Consider the following 19,705-nt stretch of genomic DNA (forward strand, 5'->3'; position numbering starts at 1 on the left):
TGACTCTGAGATCAAGACCTGAGCTGAGATCAAAAGGGAGATGCTTAACTGACTGAGCCACCCAGGTGCCCCAATAAATAAACATTTTGATTCCCCAAGTAGGATTTGGTAACGTGATATATAAGATAATGTTTGGCAAGTGAAACTACACATAGTACCAATGACATTAACAATAGGTTAATTAAGTGTATGCTATACGTTTGTGTTTTATACATTTATGTCATCATACTTTTAGAGGCATTTATTAAAGCAGATTCTAAAGTAGATTATTTCCTATTTTTCAGAAGAATTTGGAGGCTTACAACAATAATTAGCAATTATTGAATATCCAGTAGGCACTGGGCACTTGACTATTTCATTTATTCATACATTCTTTTGTTTCTTCACCAAATAGTCATTGAAACTATTTGTGTAGCAAATAGTATGCCAGGCGCTAAACATATAAAGGTGAATAAGAAATTGTCAGTCATTGAGGTAGCCAGACATATACATAGAAAATTGTCATTCAGGGCAGTAAGCCATGTCATGGGAAAACCCAAGGAAGTTGAAGACATTTTCCCTGCCGTAGGGTTACTTATGATCTGAAAAATGAAGATAGAAACTCATTAAAAATTAACCATCCATGTGAGAATATCATGCAATAAGAGACAAGTAATTGATATAGACACCAGCTGTTGTTATTTTAAAGAGAAGGTAGAGATTGCTACCCACTAGAATGTTTACAATGGTAGCGGAAAGCAAGATTTCCAGATGGAGAAAATGATAAAGAATTTGCAAAATATGTTTGTTAGATATTTTTGTTTGTTTATTTGCTGGATATTTAATGGGACTAGTCTACCAGAGTGAGATCTATCTGGGTAATGCATAAACAATAGGTTCAGAAAGGAGTTTTGAGGCTATGTGCCTGTATCCTTGGATGTCATTATAAGTTTAGATTTCACCCTTAAGCGGAAGTGTCCTGCAGAGGTAAAGAAGGCCAGTTGTAGATTCAGAGTGGTTTGAGTTCAAATCCAGCTTTATGATTATTGTATTCTTTAATAACCCCTGCAGATCACTTAAGCTCTCTGTACTTTAGTCATCTCACTTGTAAAGTGGGGATAGATAGCAAAACCTGCTTTCTATTATCCGTGGAAGACTACATGGAATAACTAAGGTAAAGTGCTTCGAATGGTACATAGCATATAGTAAGCGCTCAGAAATATTAGTTACTGTTACAGAATGTATAACTGGCTTCTCTGGGTCACAATCGTTTAGGCCTCAGTCCATTAACTCCATTATGTGATTTTTTTTTTTTTTATTTTTTAAAAGATTTTATTTATTTATTTGAGAGAGAGAGAATGAGAGATAGCACGAGAGGGAAGAGGGTCAGAGGGAGAAGCAGACTCCCTGCTGAGCAGGGAGCCCGACATGGGACTCGATCCCGGGACTCCAGGGTCATGACCTGAGCCGAAGGCAGTCGCTTAACCAACTGAGCCACCCAGGCGCCCCTCCATTATGTAATATTAAGTCGGTGAACTCCCTGACAGCAGAATCTTTGATTCCTCTTTGATTATAGCTTATCATGAGGCTTAGACTTTCAACACACACTGCTGGAAAAATGAATTTGTCATCATAACAACCTCACCAGACACGATTCTTTTTAAAAAATAAGGAAAATAAATTCAGATGTGTGGACGTAATTGACCCAATGACACAAAACTGATGAGTGGAGAGATGACTGAGAGCCCCCATAATTGCTGATAATTAATCCAATATTCCTTCCTGTCTACCAAGCTGGCTTCTGATGTCAGGAAGAGATAAACCTGTAAGCAACTGTTAACCCCCTCCCAGCCAAATGGAATAATGATGAGCTTTATGTAGAGGAAAAGGAGAATAGCTTCTTGTCCTCTAGGACTTCGCCTCTAATGGAGGCTTTTCAAAAATATTTATCTAACTGCAGACCAGGCTGCTGAATAAATATGCTTTCCCTAAACTCTAGCTTGGAGAAATAGACATATAGCATTAGTGTTTTGACGTACAGAATGAGTTGATTGCTGGTTTAGTTTATCTTGATGTTTGATGGGGGCTTTTGCATATAAAAATAATTGTTTCCCACTTTGTGGGGTTTAATTGCTATTCAGTGTGTTAAAGGTAAAAATTTAAAGCCTAGCTTTTCCTAAATCTACAGGTTTAAGAATTAATTTCAGTAGATTAAATTTACCAGATTAAATCTAACCTATGTGACTTCAATAGATTCAATTAAATGATCACAAATTGATTTTTCTGAGTCAATAGATTTAAATTTAATGGATCAATAACCTCTTTAACAAACTTTGCTAATGGGACTCCCCCAGATAATTTTAACTACAATTTACAAATTTAATGCCAGTACATCCAATTCTCTTAAACTTTTAAAATACCCAACAGGGCAGATTTGCAGACATAATTAGCAAAACCTTTCTAAGCACTTTAGCAATTCTTGTAAATATCAGAAATAGAAATTACTGGATATTAATTTCAGTTCTATGAACCTTTTAAATATTGCTCACAAATAGTCAAATATATCTTTCAAATTAAGATTCTAATTCTAGTTTATTTTTAATGAGCCACAGACTAATATTCAGATTCTTTAAAATATCAGCTTTTCTTATATCTTACAAACACTTAAATAACAAACACATGAAGGTTATCCCAAAACTTTCAAAGCTTATTCTTCAGCTTCACACATAGAAGTCTTAGTCCTGATCTGAGGAATATAATAAGATCTGAGGAACTTCATCAGTTTTAGTCTTATTTCCATTCCTTCCAGGGGCCAGCAAAGAGAGAGCAGATTTACCTCTCACAGGAACAAAGTTTCCTGGGTCTAAAGTCTGGGACTATGATACGCATCAAAGGCTACAAAGTAAGTCATTGACATGTTATATTTAAACTTGTACGACTGGATGTGTTTCTCAAGGGAAAGTATAGAGCAGACAGCTCAGCATGGAGCCTTGGTAATACTCGTCCATTTAGGAAGGTGAGAAAAAAGTGCTTGTGAAGCACAAAAAGAAGCAGTCAGAAAAGTCTGAGGACATCCAGGATAGTGCCATGCCCTGAATCCAAGTGTAGCAGGACCCACAAGCTCGAGTCAACAACAGGCAGGAAACGCAGGTGAGACAGTTTAGGGGGGCCAGAGAAGGGCACCTACAGGCTATTAAGCATTCGAATGGTTTCCAGAGCTGTCTGATTTGTAGCCAGACACTTGAAGAAGACATCTGATTGCATAACATTAATTGCCTTAAATCAAAATTCATGAATGGCATGGGTTGAAATATTGAAAAGCCAAATTCTCTGCTAGAGTAGTGTATTATCTTCTTGGGTCATGAATACAGTGATTCTATGTCCCAGTTTGTCCAGAAGTCTCATTTTAGGCCTGTTGCTGAGTATAGTAATTAAAAATAGCCCCTTTTACTCTCAAAAGTAGTATGATTTGGACAATTATTCATATGGTCTAGATGATGAAATCTATCAATGTTCCCTATAGGAAAAATGCTCACACACGTTCCTCCTTTGAGGAACCTGTACACCCCAGCTTAAACACTCTTGCTCAAGTGTTCATGTGTCTATTAGCCATCTCAAGGAGCCCACAGCTTTAGAATTTTGCATTTAGCTTTCTATACTTGCTTTATAGCACAGTCTAGCATTTCTTCCTGGTTATCAGAAATGTTATACCTTGTACTCAACTGGAAGGAATCCTAGTCTCATAGGCATTAAAGTCTCTTGTTTTACCTGAATGAAGGTCCACATTCAGAAATCCTTTTAGATCATGGTAGGGATGTGCCTTATAGGGAAGAAGACATAAAAAGTAATATAAAAGTTTGGATAGGCTGGAAACAGGGATAATTTAAAAATATATAAATTTGGATCTAGTAACTTCTTTAGCCATATGTGAAAGATGGATTTCAAATACATTAAGGAGACGTGTCCTTAGCAATTGGAGTCTGACCCTAGAGTCAATATTGTTACATGACAAATACACTTCTGAGGGTGAGGCCCTGAACAAGCAGAGATGTTGTCTGAAGCTGTCATTCCTCCTTAGGCAAGTGACTTTTTAAAAGCCTAATTCTGCCTTCTGAGATATCTTTACTTTGACTTCAGTTCTAGGAAATTTCTTCTGGGAATTTTTCAAGCTTTCCTCCTTCAAAAACTATTATATCATTATTTTCCTATCCAAAGTGAACAAGCACATTGTCGTGTGGTCACGACCAGAGTTTTCTGTCTTATTATCTGGCTGTCTGTGCACTGACGTGGCAGGTGTTTTGTAAGGGACAGTGGTAAATGAACCCCAACGTAATATGGAAACAACAAAAACGTTACATATCAATAGTAGCTTGGTAAATAAAACACATGGTATACTCTATCATATGATATAATACTTCAAAGTTAGCGAAGTTTTCTTTAACAAGCAAAACTCTTGTAAATTTTAATATTTTCACCTCCAGCAGAAAATACTCATTACTATTAAGCAAGTGGGCTCAAAAAGGAAGTACTATTATGCTTATAATTTTCTCATCTGTCAATTAGTAATAAATAACTTTCCAAACCCTCAGTATTTTTTGTGCATATAATTGAATATATAATTGTGAATATATTTGATCTTTCTTGGAAGATCAAAATAATCCCTTGTGATCTATGATTTTAAATTTGCCTTGAGTGTGTTTGTGTGTCTTTCACATACCAATTAATTCTGTTATGTTGTTTCTCCAAATGGAAGAATTGGTTTCATTTTTTTTTTTTTTAAGATTTTTTAAATTTATTTTTTAACAGAGAGAGAGAGACAGCGAGAGAGGGAACACAAGCAGGGAGCGTGGGAGAGGGAGAAGCAGGCTTCCCGCTGAGTGGGGAGCCCGATGTGGGACTCCATCCCAGGACCCTGGGATCATGACTGAGCCACCCAGGCGCCCTGGAAGAATTGGTTTCAAAATCTGAGTTTGGATAATTTTGAGTTTAAAGAAAAAAACAAAAACCTTCTCTAATGGTTATTTAAAGAAATGCAGGGGAGCCGGGGTGGCTCAGTCAGTTGAGGGTCTGCCTTTGGCTCAGGTCATGATCCCGGGGTCCTGGGATTGAGCCCCACATCTGGCTCCCTGCTCAGCGGGAAGCCTGCTTCTCCCTCTCCCACTCCCCCTGCTTGTGCTCTCTCTCTCTGACAAATAAATAAATAAAATCTTAAAAAAAAAAAAGAAATGCAATTACTTATTGCTTTCACAAATTAATCTTTTTGGAACACTTTGCAGTATCAAATTTTTATGTTTTGTCCTTAAAGTTAAGTACCAATGAAAGAGTAACACGTACTTGTGTTCTCAGCATTCTTCTATTTGCCTGTGTTTTCCAGGTGACTCATTCTGTAATAACTTTATTCTCATAGTTCTCAGCAATAAGTCAGCCCTGAAAGCAAACAGAGAACATGTACTTTCTTCCAGATTTCTTTAAGACCTTGTCATCATTTCAAGCCTAAGTTTTGTGGTGTTCACCACATTGCATTTTTTCTAATCTGTCCTTAGAGGAAAATATCACATTTGTTCATTATTTATAGCCTTTTAGACTCTGCACAATGGGAAAAAATGGGTTCTAATTCAGTGAATATTTAGGCAGTAATTTTAGAAGTGTGTCTTAATTACAGTTAAACCAGTTTTCTATTATTCTTATTTTATATTGGGTTGCCAAATGAAAATCTTTAAGTAAAAGAACTCCTACCAACTAATTACTGTAAATATTAAGTCATTTGATGAACTTGAAATTTCCTGAGGCTGTAAAGATAGTTTAAGGGATTTTGAGTGTCTCCAGGGCATGAAATGCAGATATACTATAAGGAGGTTTTCATATGGAATCATTCGGGTCATTTTGTTTAAAATGCTAGAATTAATATTAGGATAGTTTTTTATTTTAAGCACCAAACTATGGATAGGAAATTTCTAAGAAGCTCAAATGGATACATGGACATCTTATATACGACTTAAAGTCTAGTCTTATCTGATTCACTTCACTAGTCCTACTCATGCTCATTTTATACTGCTCTGAAATGAAAATCTTCATTTCCTCAAAGTGATTACAAAAGATTTTTATGTGACATGTCCAAAATTTGTATCATCTGCAGCTCAGATTCGTTTAGGAAACTGGGGTTAATGGCTTTCTGAAGCTGGGGAAAGGAAATAAAGCAAAAAATCTGTGAAAATAATTAAAATTTCTGAAATCATACATTTTAATGGATGTCTTAAGTTGTTATTAATAACTACTGCTGTGATTTCTGAAGTTTTATTAAGGTGCTTACATAAGCACAATTTTCTCAAAATGTAATTGGCTACTCATCCTGTGTTGAATATTCTCTTGATTCTTGGTAGTAAATTGGGTGCCATGCTTAGACCATTTTCCACCCTCGACCCCATTTGTCAATGTTTACCACAAGCTTTTCCTGCATAATTTTGCCTCTTAGAGTCGTTTAGATAGTTTAGAACTACTGGACTATGGAAAAGTGGATAAAAGGACTAAAATGACTAAACTAGCCCATGAATTTCAATGAAGAATTTTTTTTCTGCAAAATTACTGTCAGAAGTAAAAATAAAATTTTTTATTTTTATTCCTATTGGCTTTGGATGTTACTTTTGTAACCATTTCAAATAGTATACCTTACCGAATTTTGGCAAAGCTGCTTCCCTTTGTTGACTAACTACATGTTCTGAACTAGATTAAACCAGAGATCTAATATGAAGTAATATAATATTTATTCTGGCGTGTGATGCAAGAATGACTAAACTTAAAAAAACTAATCCCCAAAGTATATTGTACTGGAAACAATGGTACATCCTCTGACATCCTGCCACTAGAAAGCACTTCAGGTTTCAGTGGAACAACAGATTGAACTAGCTCACAATTTTTTTAAAAAACAACAGATTTCAGAGGGAGCTTTGCACACCATTCTGAGTTGCTGATTCTGTGGCCATTTTCCCTCTTGCAAGGCACTCAGGAGGAATATTTCAGGTTAGGAGATAATGCAACAAAGATGTATTGTGCTCAGAAGAAGGACATTACTGATGCAAAAGTGGTGCCCAGGGGGTTACTTGATGCTGGCTTATTGCCAGGTGCTGGGTAAATATAAAGAGTTTAATATTTTCTTTCCAACCACAGGTCGGCATCAAAGATATGGCTACAAAAATGCATTGTTTAGTCTGTCTTGTTATCTAAAGTCCAAGAAAAAAGTAATTCTTGGGTCATATATCTGTACTCAGCTCTTATTGCAAAAGGAGAAGAAATGAGACAGTGCTTCTTCCCCCTACCAGTGAGACCCAGAAGACCCCTGGGCCCTCTTTGTACCCTCAGCATCTGTCTCAGCAGCTCAACTTGCTGTCCTCAAAACTCCTCTTCCAAGGATGGCTCTGTATTCACTAGACAGAGCACTATGTTACAACAAGAAGTTGTGTAAACCAGAACCGAGTCAGGATCCTCCTATGCCATTCTTCTTTCGGTATGCCACTGGGGCTCTGAAGAGAATTATTGTGCTTTCTCATTGCTAGAATTGGGGCAGAGTGCTGCCCTTTGACATCTTGGAAAAATTCCTTTTTATAGAAGGCAAATGGACTCACTTCAAAACCTTCAGGTTTTCCTGGAGAGCACCCCAGTGATGTCCCACTTTCACCACCCCAGTTCATGGATATGGTATGCACTGATTATTTGTAAATGATGTGATTTTTCATTTCTAGAAGTTTGATTGAGTTCTTTACTGGTCCACCTATTTATAGCATTATACCATTATTGTTTCTTTCCTCTTAAATATTTCTTTAACAATTTTAAACCTACTTATTTGAATTGGCAGTGCTAAACAAAACTTTTATTTGTTTTCCTTGTTGACTCTCCCTTGGGGAGCCTTTTTTTTTGCAGAAGTCTATACTCTTGGGAACTCATCGTCCATTGGGATGATTTTTTTGTGGGATTCCAATTGCTGGGTTGTAGATAAGTTTCTATAGAGGAGTTTTGAGTTTGTGTGTGGCAGGTGCCTGAGTAGTATCTTTGGGTGAGGGCAATTTTTATGTTAGTTATTCTCCCCTAGAAGATTCCAGCACAATGGGGATAGTGTAAACTTCATTTCCATACCCACACATAGGATAAGCAAAGAGCTTTGCTTTCTCACAAGACCATGTTTGTTTTGACTTCCTTTACCAGGTTTCTGCAAAGACAAGTTGTTTTCCTGTGTTTCTTGGCCACAGGGTGGAATTTTCTAGCCCCTTTTCCCTAGGGCCCTAGTTTCAGCAGAGCTCTCAGTTTTAGATCTCTAACTTGAACCAAAATCACTTTTCCTGAACAATTTGGCACTATCTGGACCTGTCAGTTGGAGATGAGTAGGGTATAAAAGCAGCCTGCTATATCCAGGTCTGAACTGATTTGTTTTTATGGACGCTCTTGTGATTACTTTTTACTCAGCATTTGCTTGAAGTAATAGAGGATCCAGTGGGACAGTGTAGAGAGTGTTGTCTAAGGCGTGATTGTTGCCGGGGTGATGAGGGAGTGTCTTTATTTAGGGTCTTGGTGGAGCCAGCCCTAGGCTTTACTCATTGATTGATGAGAGGGGGGCTAAGGAAGGGAAGTAGGTGAGGAGGGGAGCTGGGAGCAAGCCTGGGATGAGCCAGGTGGTAATTACAAATGTACCGCGTAGCAGATGGGTACCCAGATAGAGGCCTGATTTGGGATGGGTAGAATGATGATACTATCTAATTCTTGCCTGCTTTTATATATTAGTCTCAGAATGAGAAGTGATAACGTTCAGGATATGTGGTGCCCCAGTGTAAACATCTAAGAAAGTAAGCTAATGGGATAAAGGGTGAGTTAGAATATTTCCTAAGATGTATGTCTTTATTCCAAGAACACTCAATGTTTAATATTAATCATGTTCTTAAATATATCTAATATACTATCCAGGAGTATACGTGTCTGTGTGTGTGTGTGTGTGTGTGTGTGTGTACATATATATGCATATTTATATGTGTGTATATGGCTTTATTTCTATATCTATGTACATATCAAGTGCATAAGTATTTTTGGTGGTAATGAATCATTAATAAAAGTGAAGGAAACTTCATTCAATCAAAAGGTAATTGTGGTGTGCTACCATTTCCAGGTACTTTTATAAAAAGCATTGGGATTCTGTAGTGATTAAAGCAGCAACATTCTTGGCCTCATGAAATTTACATTCTAGTGCAGAAAGGCAGACAATAAATAAAATAAGTTAGCCATATAGTGTGTTGGATGGAGGTAAGTAGGATGGAGGAAAGTAGAGCAAGTGAGGGGACATGGAGCGTGGCAGTGGGCATCTGTAATTCTCAATCAGCTGTTTAGGGAAGCCCTCACAGAGTAAAAGGTAGGAGTGCCAGCCAGGCAGAGGCAAGAGCAAGGGCACAAGCACTGAGGAAAGAGTGTCCTGGAGTGGAGGAGGCCAGCTGGCTGGAGCTGAGTGCGCTAGGAGGGGAGAGTAGGCGACAGAGCCAGAGAGACCCCGAGGGGCTGTGGAAATTCCCTGATGCAGCAGAAAGCACCATGGAACCAAGAACACCTGTAATGTTTGTGTGAACGAATTCTTCAGATTAAAGAAAGGAGCAGGTTCTGGGTGGGTGTTGGAGAGGGCACACTTTGTCCCCAGGGTTAGCCCTAGGAATGGCAGAGCCCGGGAAGCTTCTCTCTGGAAGCTGCGTCACTTCCTGTTTCAGCAGGGCTGGACCTATCTGGTATCCCTGCGGCGCTGTCTCGGGATCATCTCTCTGCAGGGACCAGAGTCATTTGATAAGCCTGTCCCTGCCTCAGTCCTGGCTGATATTAGTCTCAGATTGTCACCCACTTCGCCTCTTTAGGATGCTTGAGGATAAACTTCCTTTCAGACTCAAAGAGAATTTAATTTGAGTCCTTGCACTTAGAAATTTACTTTTGCATTTCGTTGCCTGTATGGCATCATGCTAGGTGCCTCAGGGAGGTACGGAGAGGAAAGAGACATGAAACCTGCTCGCAGGGAGTTTACTGTGTAAGACAGGGATGGGGGAGGAGAGAGACTTGCACAAACAGCCACAGATTCTAATGACAGAATTTCAGGGGCGGTTACCCACAGTATGCGGGCTCTATTTTGGGAGGGAAAACGTACTGGTAATTTTTAAAACATAAAAACATAAGCAACTGTAACACTTGGTCTATGTGCGCTGTGGTCATCCGTGCCCTGCATCAGCCTGGGTGGTGTGTGGTCCCGCAGGACAGCGGGATGCCCTGTTCCCAGCATGGGACATGAAGACAGCTCTTGGGTTTGAATCCTTGTTACGAAGTGAGGGGCCGGAGGTAACTTACTAATCTTTCTGTAGTTCGGTTTCCTCATGGCAAACTAGGGATAAAATAATAGCTACTGTACAGCGTGTTTTAGAAGAAAAAAATGAGATCACATCTCTAAGGTACTAAGAACAGCTGCTGGAACATAGCAAGACCTTTGCCAATGTTTCATATTATCCCAAGCAACAGTTTCCCTCCTCCTTCCCTTTTCTAACCATTACTTTTCTCTAGTTACACTATCTTCATTGACAACGTTTGTTGCCTAAACAAATAACACAAGTCTTGCTCTATTAAAAACAATCTGGAGGCTTTCAAGAGATAAATATATGGAGAGATCCTATAAGCCTTGGAAAAAAAGTTCTTAATGCCCCCAATTGTTAAGCATGACAGAAATATCGGGAAAACTTAGCTTCTAGAATTTAACTTTTTTTTTTTTAAGTAGGTTCTATGCCCAGTGTGGAGCCCAACATGGGCTTGAGCTGAGGTCAAGAGTCAGACACTTAACTGACTGAGCCACCCAGGTGCCCCTAGAATGTAAATTTGATGGATGTTACACATAGTGTGTCTGAGGGGTGATGGAAAATAAAGATTGAAAACAGCCATAAGGAAGCAGTGGAGGGACTTTGGTGAAAGGGTTTTCCTTGACAGGGAGGTGGAGTATCTTTTCTTCAGCAGCAGGAAGAAATGTGGGGAAGGAGAGGGTAGCCGATGAAACTCGATGTGATTTGTTTTCGTCTCCTTTGCCAATGAGAGATGGTTTTGTCTGCTTAAGTGAAGTTGGGAATTGGAGAAGGAAAAGATTCTTTCATTCATCCTAAATGGTCAAAATCCACTTACCAGAATCGAGGTAACTTGCACAATCATGGGTTGGGGGTGAAGCACAAGATGTCAATGGGAGGAGACACAAATAAGAGTGTAGAAAACAAGGGTCAGTAAGGGCCCAGCTGAGGGCAGAGCATGACTTAGAAGTGTTCTCAGAAAGCTGCCATTTATAATCTTTCTTCAGAAGAACAAATTGCTTTTGAGTTAGACAAATCATGCCACAGAGACTGTGCTGTTGTAATTCACTCTTAGTGACTTCGCCTGTGTGTTTTTAACCTAAGGTTTTCAGTTTCCTGGGACTTTATTTTTCTCTTTTTTTTTTTCACAATTTCACATGAGTATGAAATAAGCTGAGAGCATATTTCACGGATAATTTAGCAGATAATTGGGGTAAGGGGGAAAAGATATTGAAAATAGAGAGGGAAAGAATTTCTTATATATTAAATAACACAATAATATTTTTTATTATATGCACTAGATTAATATTCTATCTGAACCTTTTTTTTTTCCCTGCTAGGATTAGATCTTCTTTGCGCAGTCAATTATACTTTGGGGATAAAATTTTTAAAAAGCTAAAAATGTCCAACTTGATTTACTTCTCACTTGACTGATAGAGTAAGGAAAATGTTGATGGTTATGCTTGATCAGTCATGTATGGCTTGGGGCCTCAGCTTCTTCATTTCTAAGAAGAATATGGTAGTAATGAACTAATTTGGGTTGCTAGGAGGAAGACAAACAGTAAGACTGTAAAGGGTTGGCTAAATATTAAATACTATACAAATACCTTTGGTGCTGCTATTCAGGAAGAACTCATGACCTTTAGATAAAGTTTATTAAATTTCTGAGGGAAAAAAATGAATGAACAATAAAGCAGGCATTAGCAGTTGGAAATCAGTCCCCTGGTACTTTGTTGATAAGTAAACTGGTTTTCAGTTATACTTCTCCTTTTGAGGAAATGCACACATTTTAGTAACATGATCTTATGAATCGTCCTAGTCTCATGAAATAGGAGGCCATTTTCACAGAGAAGGAGACTAGAACAAAGAATATAAGTGACTTGATAAGGATCAGCAATATGGTAGGCGAGAGGGAAAATTCACATGAACATTTGTTTCTGTAGGTAATGAGTTGCTTACTCCATGATTCAACCATGGTTGCACCAAGAACAGCTCCTGGTACCGAGTTGGTGTTCAATAAAGTGTTCATGGCTTGAGTGGATATTGTTTCCAACACATCCTATGGTACGACCAGCAGTGTGTTAAACAGTGTGAAATACACTCATGAACGGATTGGTTCCTGACTGTGGGTTTCATATCTGTTTTAGCACCTTAATCCTGAGGTCATAGTCCACAGATAGAATGAGCAGTGGTCGGAGTGGAGTGAAGCAAGTGGTGTGGAAAGCAGTCTCTTTCCTAAGTGTTACATCTTACCATGTGCAGAACACGTTCACATTCATTTTCTCTGTTGACCCCATGAGGTAAGAAGGGTAGGTATTTGTTCCATTTTTCTGAAGAGGAAACTGAAACAGGATACATCCCTGCCTAATGGGTTAGGACTAGTACTTTGTGAGAAATTAGTTTGACTAGAAAGGAAGTTTCCTGATTCATACCCTCATGTTCTTTTCCCTTCCTTAAAAAAGATCCTCAGGTAAAAACAAACAAATGAACACATAAGTAAAATTTGAGAGTCGGTCCTTTAATAAAAGGATTACAGTACCAAGAGCCTCTGTTAAGTCAAAATAAATTGCCTAGAAGAGGTCTATCATTAATACTCATGGAATTTTTCTGTCATATTGGTTAGAACAATAGAAATAGGAAATATTATGTACCAGTCTCAAAGTGCTTTACAAATATTCACTAATTTAATCATCACAATGACTCTATGATGTAGGTACCACAAATATTCCTTGCTATCAAATTTATTTCGTGTTTGGGTAGCAAAGTTGGATAACAGTGGATATCATACAATCAAAATCAATTTGGTTCCTGATTTTCAGACAGCAAGTAGTGGGAGTTTGGATAGAAAGAGATTTATTCAAATTTATTCAGTTCCTAAATTTAAATAGTAAGGATGCCTCTCTTATTCTCTTTACTCTGGGGGAAATTGAGGCCAGGGAAAGTGAAATAACTAGCCTAAGGCCACCCAGCTAGTAAATTGTGGGTGCTGAACTTAGGACTCGAATCCAGAGTCACATGAGTTCTTATTTACTATGCTCTGCTCTCTTTCACTAGGATGCCCAGTTAGGTCCCAGAAAGTTTAGGATCTTAAGTGTTGAATAGAAAAGCAAAAAAAGCAGAACATGAGATAATAGAATATGGGATCAGGGTGTGGGGGTGTGGTGAGAAGGGAGAGCAGCTCTGTGATGTGGGTGGGTAAATTTTGGCCAAATGACATCAGCTTACCTATGCTTTTACTTTAAAATCTGGGAAGCAAAAAAAAAAACAAAAACAAAAGCAAAAACAAAAACACCAAAAAACAAAACAAAAACAAAAACAAAACAAAAAAAGCCTAGTCTCTAAAATAGCTCCTGCCCAGAAGCCGTATTTAACTTAATGTTATTAGAAAAGTGATTAGCCCAGCTGGACTCAGCATCAGCTCCTGTGGCTTCTTCCTCTGTGTCTGTCTGGAATTCCAGCTCTGAGCCACATGCTGAATAGGTTCTGCTTCGTTCAGCAAGTTGCACCAAACCCCCACATTTTTATTAGTGCTCTGTTTCCTAATGATACTCAGTGGACATTACTGCCAAGAGATGTTCCCTAGGAAAATGGTTTTATAGTCAAATAAACTTAGAAATGACTGCATTATACGGTGCCCTTGGCATGTTGCACATTAGCATATTAAAGGCATTGGGAAGTTCCACTGGAGAGAGGTCTGCTGAACTTTTAAGCAAGCATTTTTCCAAACTCTCTGATCAAATGAAATTTGTAAGGGGTTTTATTGTTGCTGTTATTTGCATAACAACTATTAACATTCCATGGAACAAATTTTAGGAAATCTTGTACTAGTCTAAAAACATGTTTTATCAAAATAGATATTTTATAGAATCAGACTCCCGCTTAGTTAATAGGATAATGCACAACCTATTCCTAGAAAGATAGAGCTCCTTATACATTTCCATGTCAATATGCTTCTGTGTGCACACGAAGTTCTGTTAGGGACATCCTATCATTTGACTCTTTTTTTTTTAAATATTTTTATTATTATCTTAATCACCATACATTACATCATTAGTTTTTGATGTAGTGTTCCATGATTCATTGTTTGTGCATAACACCCAGTGCTCCACGGAGAATGTGCCCTCTTTAATACCCATCACCAGGCTAATCCATCCCCCACCCTCCTCCCCTCTAGAACCCTCAGTTTGTTTTTCAGAGTCCATCGTCTCTCATGATTCGTCTTCCCCTCCGACTTACTCCCCTTCATTCTTCCCCTCTTGCTATCTACTTCTTTTTCTTTTTTCTTAACATATGTTGCATTATTTGTTTCAGAAATACAGATCTGTGATTCAACAGTCTTGCACAATTCACAGCACTCACCATAGCACATACCCTCCCCAATGTCTATTGCCCAGCCACCCCATCCCTCCCACCCCCCACCACTCCAGCAACCCTCAGTTTGTTTCCTGAGATTAAGAATTCCTCATATCAGTGAGGTCATGTGATACATGTCTTTCTCTGATTGACTTATTTCACTCAGCATAACACCCTCCAGTTCCATCCAGGTCGTTGAAAATGGCAAGATCTCATTCCTTTTTATGGCTACATAATATTCCATTGTGTATATATACCACTGCTTCTTTATCCATTCATCTGTCGATAGACATCTTGGCTCTTTCCACAGTTTGGCTATTGTGGACATTGCTGCTATAAACATTGGGGTGCACGTACCCCTTCATTTGTATCTTTGTGTTAAATACCCAGTATTGCAATTGCTGGATCGTATGGAAGCTCTATTTTCAACTGTTTGAGGAACCTCCATACTGTGTTCCAGAGGGGTTGCACCAGCTTGCATTCCCACCAACAGTGTAGGAGGGTTCCCCTTTCTCCACATCCCCGCCAATATCTGTCGTTTCCTGACCTGTTAATTTTAGCCATTCTGACTGGTGTGAGGTGGTACCTCATTGAGGTTTTGATTTGGATTTCCCTGATGCCGAGCGATGTGGAGCACTTTTTCATGTGTCTGTTGGCCATTTGGATGTCTTCTTTGGAAAAATGTCTGTTCAGTCTTCTGCCCATTTCTTGATTGGATTATTTGTTCTTTGGGTGTTGCGTTTGATAAGTTCTTTATAGATTTTGGATACTATCCCTTTATCTGATATGTCATTTGCAAATATCTTCTCCCATTCTGTCAGTTCTCTTTTGGTTTTGTGGACTGTTTCTTTTGCTGTGCAAAAGCTTTTAATCTTGATGAAATCCCAATAGTTCATTTTTGCCCTTGCTTCCCTTGACTTTGGCGATGTTTCTAGGAAGAAGTTGCTGCGGCTGAGGTCAAAGAGGTTGCTGCCTGTGTTCTCCTTTAGGATTTTGATGGACTCCTGTCTCACATTTAGGTCTTTCAACCATTTGGAGTCTATTTTTGTGTGTGGTGTAAGGAAATGGTCCAGTTTCATTCTTCTGTATGTGGCTGTCCAATTTTCCCAACACCATTTGTTGAAGAGACCATCTTTTTGCCATTGGACATTTTTTCCTGCTTTGTCAAAGATTAGTTGACCATATTTGGGCTCTCGATTCTGTTCCATTGATCTATGTGTCTGTTTTTGTGCCAGTACCATACTGTCTTGATGATGACAGCTTTGTAATAGAGCTGGAAGTCCGGAATTGTGATGCCGCCTGCTTTGCTTTTCTTTTTCAATATTCCTCTGGCTATTCGGGGTCTTTTCTGGTTCCATACAAATTTTAGGATTATTTGTTCCATTTCTTTGAAAAAAGTGGATGGTATTTTGATGGGGATTGCATTGAATGTGTAGATTGCTCTAGGTAGCATTGACATCTTCACAATGTTTGTTCTTCCAATCCATGAGCATGGAATGTTTTTCCATTTCTTTGTGTTTTCTTCAATTTCTTTCATGAGTATTTTATAGATTTCTGAGTACAAATCCTTTGCCTCTTTGGTTAAATTTATTCCTAGGTATCTTATGGTTTTGGGTGCAGTTGTAAATGGGATCGACTCCTTGATTGTCTCTCTTCTGTCTTGTTGTTGGTGTATAGGAATGCCACTGATTTCTGTGCATTGATTTTATATCCTGCTACTTTACTGAACGCCTGTATGAGTTCTAGCAGTTTTGGGGTGGAGTCTTTTGGGTTTTCCACTTAAAGTATCATATCATCTGCAAAGAGTGAGAGTTTGACTTCCTCTTTGCCGATTTGGATGCCTTTGATTTCTTTTTGTTGTCTGATTGCTATGGCTAGGACTTCTAGTACTATGTTGAATAGCAGTGGTGAGAGTGGACATCCCTGCCGTGTTCCTGACCTTAGGGGAAAAGCTCTCAGCTTTTCCCCATTGAGAATGATATTCGCTGTAGGTTTTTCATAGATGGCTTTTATGATATTGAGGTATGTGCCCTCTATCCCTATACTCTGAAGAATTTATCAAGAAAGTTGCTGTACTTTGTCAAATGCTTTTTCTGCATCTATTGAGAGGATCATGTGAGTCTTGTTCTTTCTTTGTTAATGTATTGTATCACGTTGACTGATTTGCAGATGTTGAACCAGCCTTGCAGCCCAGGGATAAATCCCACTTGGTCATGGTGAATAATCCTTTTAATGTACTGTTGGATCCTATTGGCTAGTATTTTGGTGAGAATTTTGCATCCATGTTCATCAAGGATATTGGTCTGTAATTCTTTTTGATGGGGTCTTTGTCTGGTTTTGGGAGCAAGGTAATGGTGGCCTCATAAAATGAGTTTGGAAGTTTCCTTCCATTTCTATTTTTTGGAACAGTTTCAGGAGAATAGGTATTAATTCTTCTTTAAATATCTGATTGAATTCCCCTGGGAAGCCATCTGGCCCTGGGCTTTTGTTTGTTGGGAGATTTTTGATGAGTGCTTCAATTTCCTTAGTGGTTATAGGTCTGTTCAGGTTTTCTATTTCTTCCTGGTTCAATTATGGTAGTTGATATATCTCTAGGAATGTATCCATTTCTTCCAGGTTATCTAATTTGCTGGCAGAGAGTTGCTCATAATAGGTTCTTATAATTGTTTGTATTTCTTTGGTGTTGGTTGTGATCTCTCCTCTTTCATTCATGATTTTGTTGATTTGGGTCATTTCTCTTTTCTTTTTGATCAGTCTGGCCAGGGGTTTATCAATTTTGTTAATTCTTTCAAAGAACCAGCTCCTAGTTTCATTGATCTGTTCTACTGTTCTTTTGGTTTCTAGTTCATTGATTTCTGCTCTGATCTTTATTATTTCTCTTCTCCTGCTGGGTTTAGGCTTTATTTGCTGTTTTTTCTCTAGCTCCTTTAGGTGTAGGGTTAGGTTGTGTATTTGAGACTTTTCTTGTTTCTTGAGAAAGGCTTGTATTGCTATATACTTTCCTCTCAGGACTGCCTTTGCTGTATCCCAAAGATTTTGAACAGTTGTGTTTTCATTTTCATTAGTTTCCATGAATTTTTTTAATGCTTCTTTAATTTCCTGGTTGACCCATTCATTCTTTCATAGGGTGCTCTTTAGCCTCCATGTATTTGAGTTCTTTCTGACTTTCCTCTTGTGATTGAGTTCTAGTTTCAAAGCACTGTGGTCTGAAAATATGCAGGGAATGATCCCAATCTTTTAGTACCAGTTGAGACCTGATTTGTTACCTAGGATGTGATCTATTCTGGAGAATGTTCCATGGGCACTAGAGAAGAATGTGTATTCCGTTGCTTTGGGATGGAATGTTCTGAATATGTCTGTGAAGTCCATTTGGTCCAGTGTGTCATTTAAAGTCTTTATTTCCTTGTTGATCTTTTGCTTAGATGATCTGTCCATTTCAGTCAGGGGGTTGTTAAAGTCCCCCACTATTATTGTATTGTTGTCGATGTGTTTCTTCACTTTTGTTATTAATTGGTTTATATAATTGGCTGCTCCTATGTTAGGGGCATAGATATTTACAATTGTTAGATCTTCTTGTTGGATAGACCCTTTAAGTAGGATATAGTGTCCTTCATCTCTTATTACAGTCTATGTTTTAAAATCTAATTTGTCTGATATAAGGATTGCCACCCTAGCTTTCTTTTGGTGTCCATTAGCATGGTAAATGGTTTTCCACCCCCTCACTTTCAATCTGGGGGTGTTTTGGGTCTAAAATGAGTCTCTTGCAGGCAGCATATTGATGGGTCTTGTTTTTTAATCCAATCTGATAGCCTGTGTCTTTTGATTGGGGCATTTAGCCCATTTACATTCAGGGTAACTATTGAAAGGTATGAATTTAGTGACATTGTATTGCCTGTAAGGTGACTGTTACTGTATATTGTCTCTGTTCCTTTCTGATCTATGCTGCTTTTAGGCTGTCTCTTTGCTTAGAGGACCCCTTTCAATATTTTTCGTAGGGCTGGTTTCGTGTTTGCAAATTCCTTTAGTTTTTGTTTGTCCTGGAAGCTTTTTATCTCTCCTTCCATTTTCAGTGACAGCCTAGCTGGATATAGTATTCTTGGCTGCATATTTTTCTCGTTTAGTGCTCTGAAGATATCATGCCAGTCCTTTCTGGCCTGCCAGGTCTCTGTGGATAGGTCTGTTGCCAGTCTAATGTTTCTACCATTTTAGGTTACAGATCTCTTCTCCCGAGCTGCTTTCAGGATTTTTCTCTTTGTCTCTGAGACTCATAAGTTTTACTATTAGATGTCGGGGTGTTGACCTATTTTTATTGATTTTGAGAGGGGTTCTCGGTGCCTCCTGGATTTTGATGCCTCTTTCCTTCCTCACATTAGGGAAGTTCTCTGTTATAATTTGCTCCAATATACATTCTGCCCCTCTCTCTCTTTCTTCTTCTTCTGGGATCCCAATTATTCTAATGTTGTTTTGTCTTATCGTATCGCTTATCTCTCGAATTCTGCCTTTGTGATCCTGTAGTTGTTTATCTCTCTTTTTCTCAGCCTCTTTATTTTCCATCATTTGGTTTTCTATATCACTGATTCTCTCTTCTGCCTCATTTATCCTAGCAGTTAGTGCCCCCATTTTTGATTGCACCTCATTAATAGCCTTTTTGATTTTGACTTGGTTAGATTTTAGTTCTTTTATTTCTCCAGAAACGTTTCTCTAATAACTTCCACGCTTTTTTCAAGCCCAGCTAGTATCTTCGAAGTCATGATTCTGAACTCTAGTTCTGATATCGTACTAATGTCCATATTGAGTAGGTCCCTGGCTGACGGTACTACCTCTTGTTCTTTTTGCTGAGGTGATTTTTTTTTCATCTTGTCATTTTGTCCAGAGGAGAATAGATGAATGAGAGAACAAAATGCTAACAGGTTAACAACGTCCCCAGCAAATATACTCTATACAAATCAGAAAAGACCTGAAACCAGCGGAAAAGAAGGGAAAGAAAGAAAAACGAAAGAAAAAAAATCAAAAAGAAAAAGATAAAAACAAAAACAGAG

The sequence above is a fragment of the Zalophus californianus genome, chromosome 12 (genome assembly GCF_009762305.2).
Source record: "Zalophus californianus isolate mZalCal1 chromosome 12, mZalCal1.pri.v2, whole genome shotgun sequence".
Taxonomy (NCBI): domain Eukaryota; kingdom Metazoa; phylum Chordata; class Mammalia; order Carnivora; family Otariidae; genus Zalophus; species Zalophus californianus.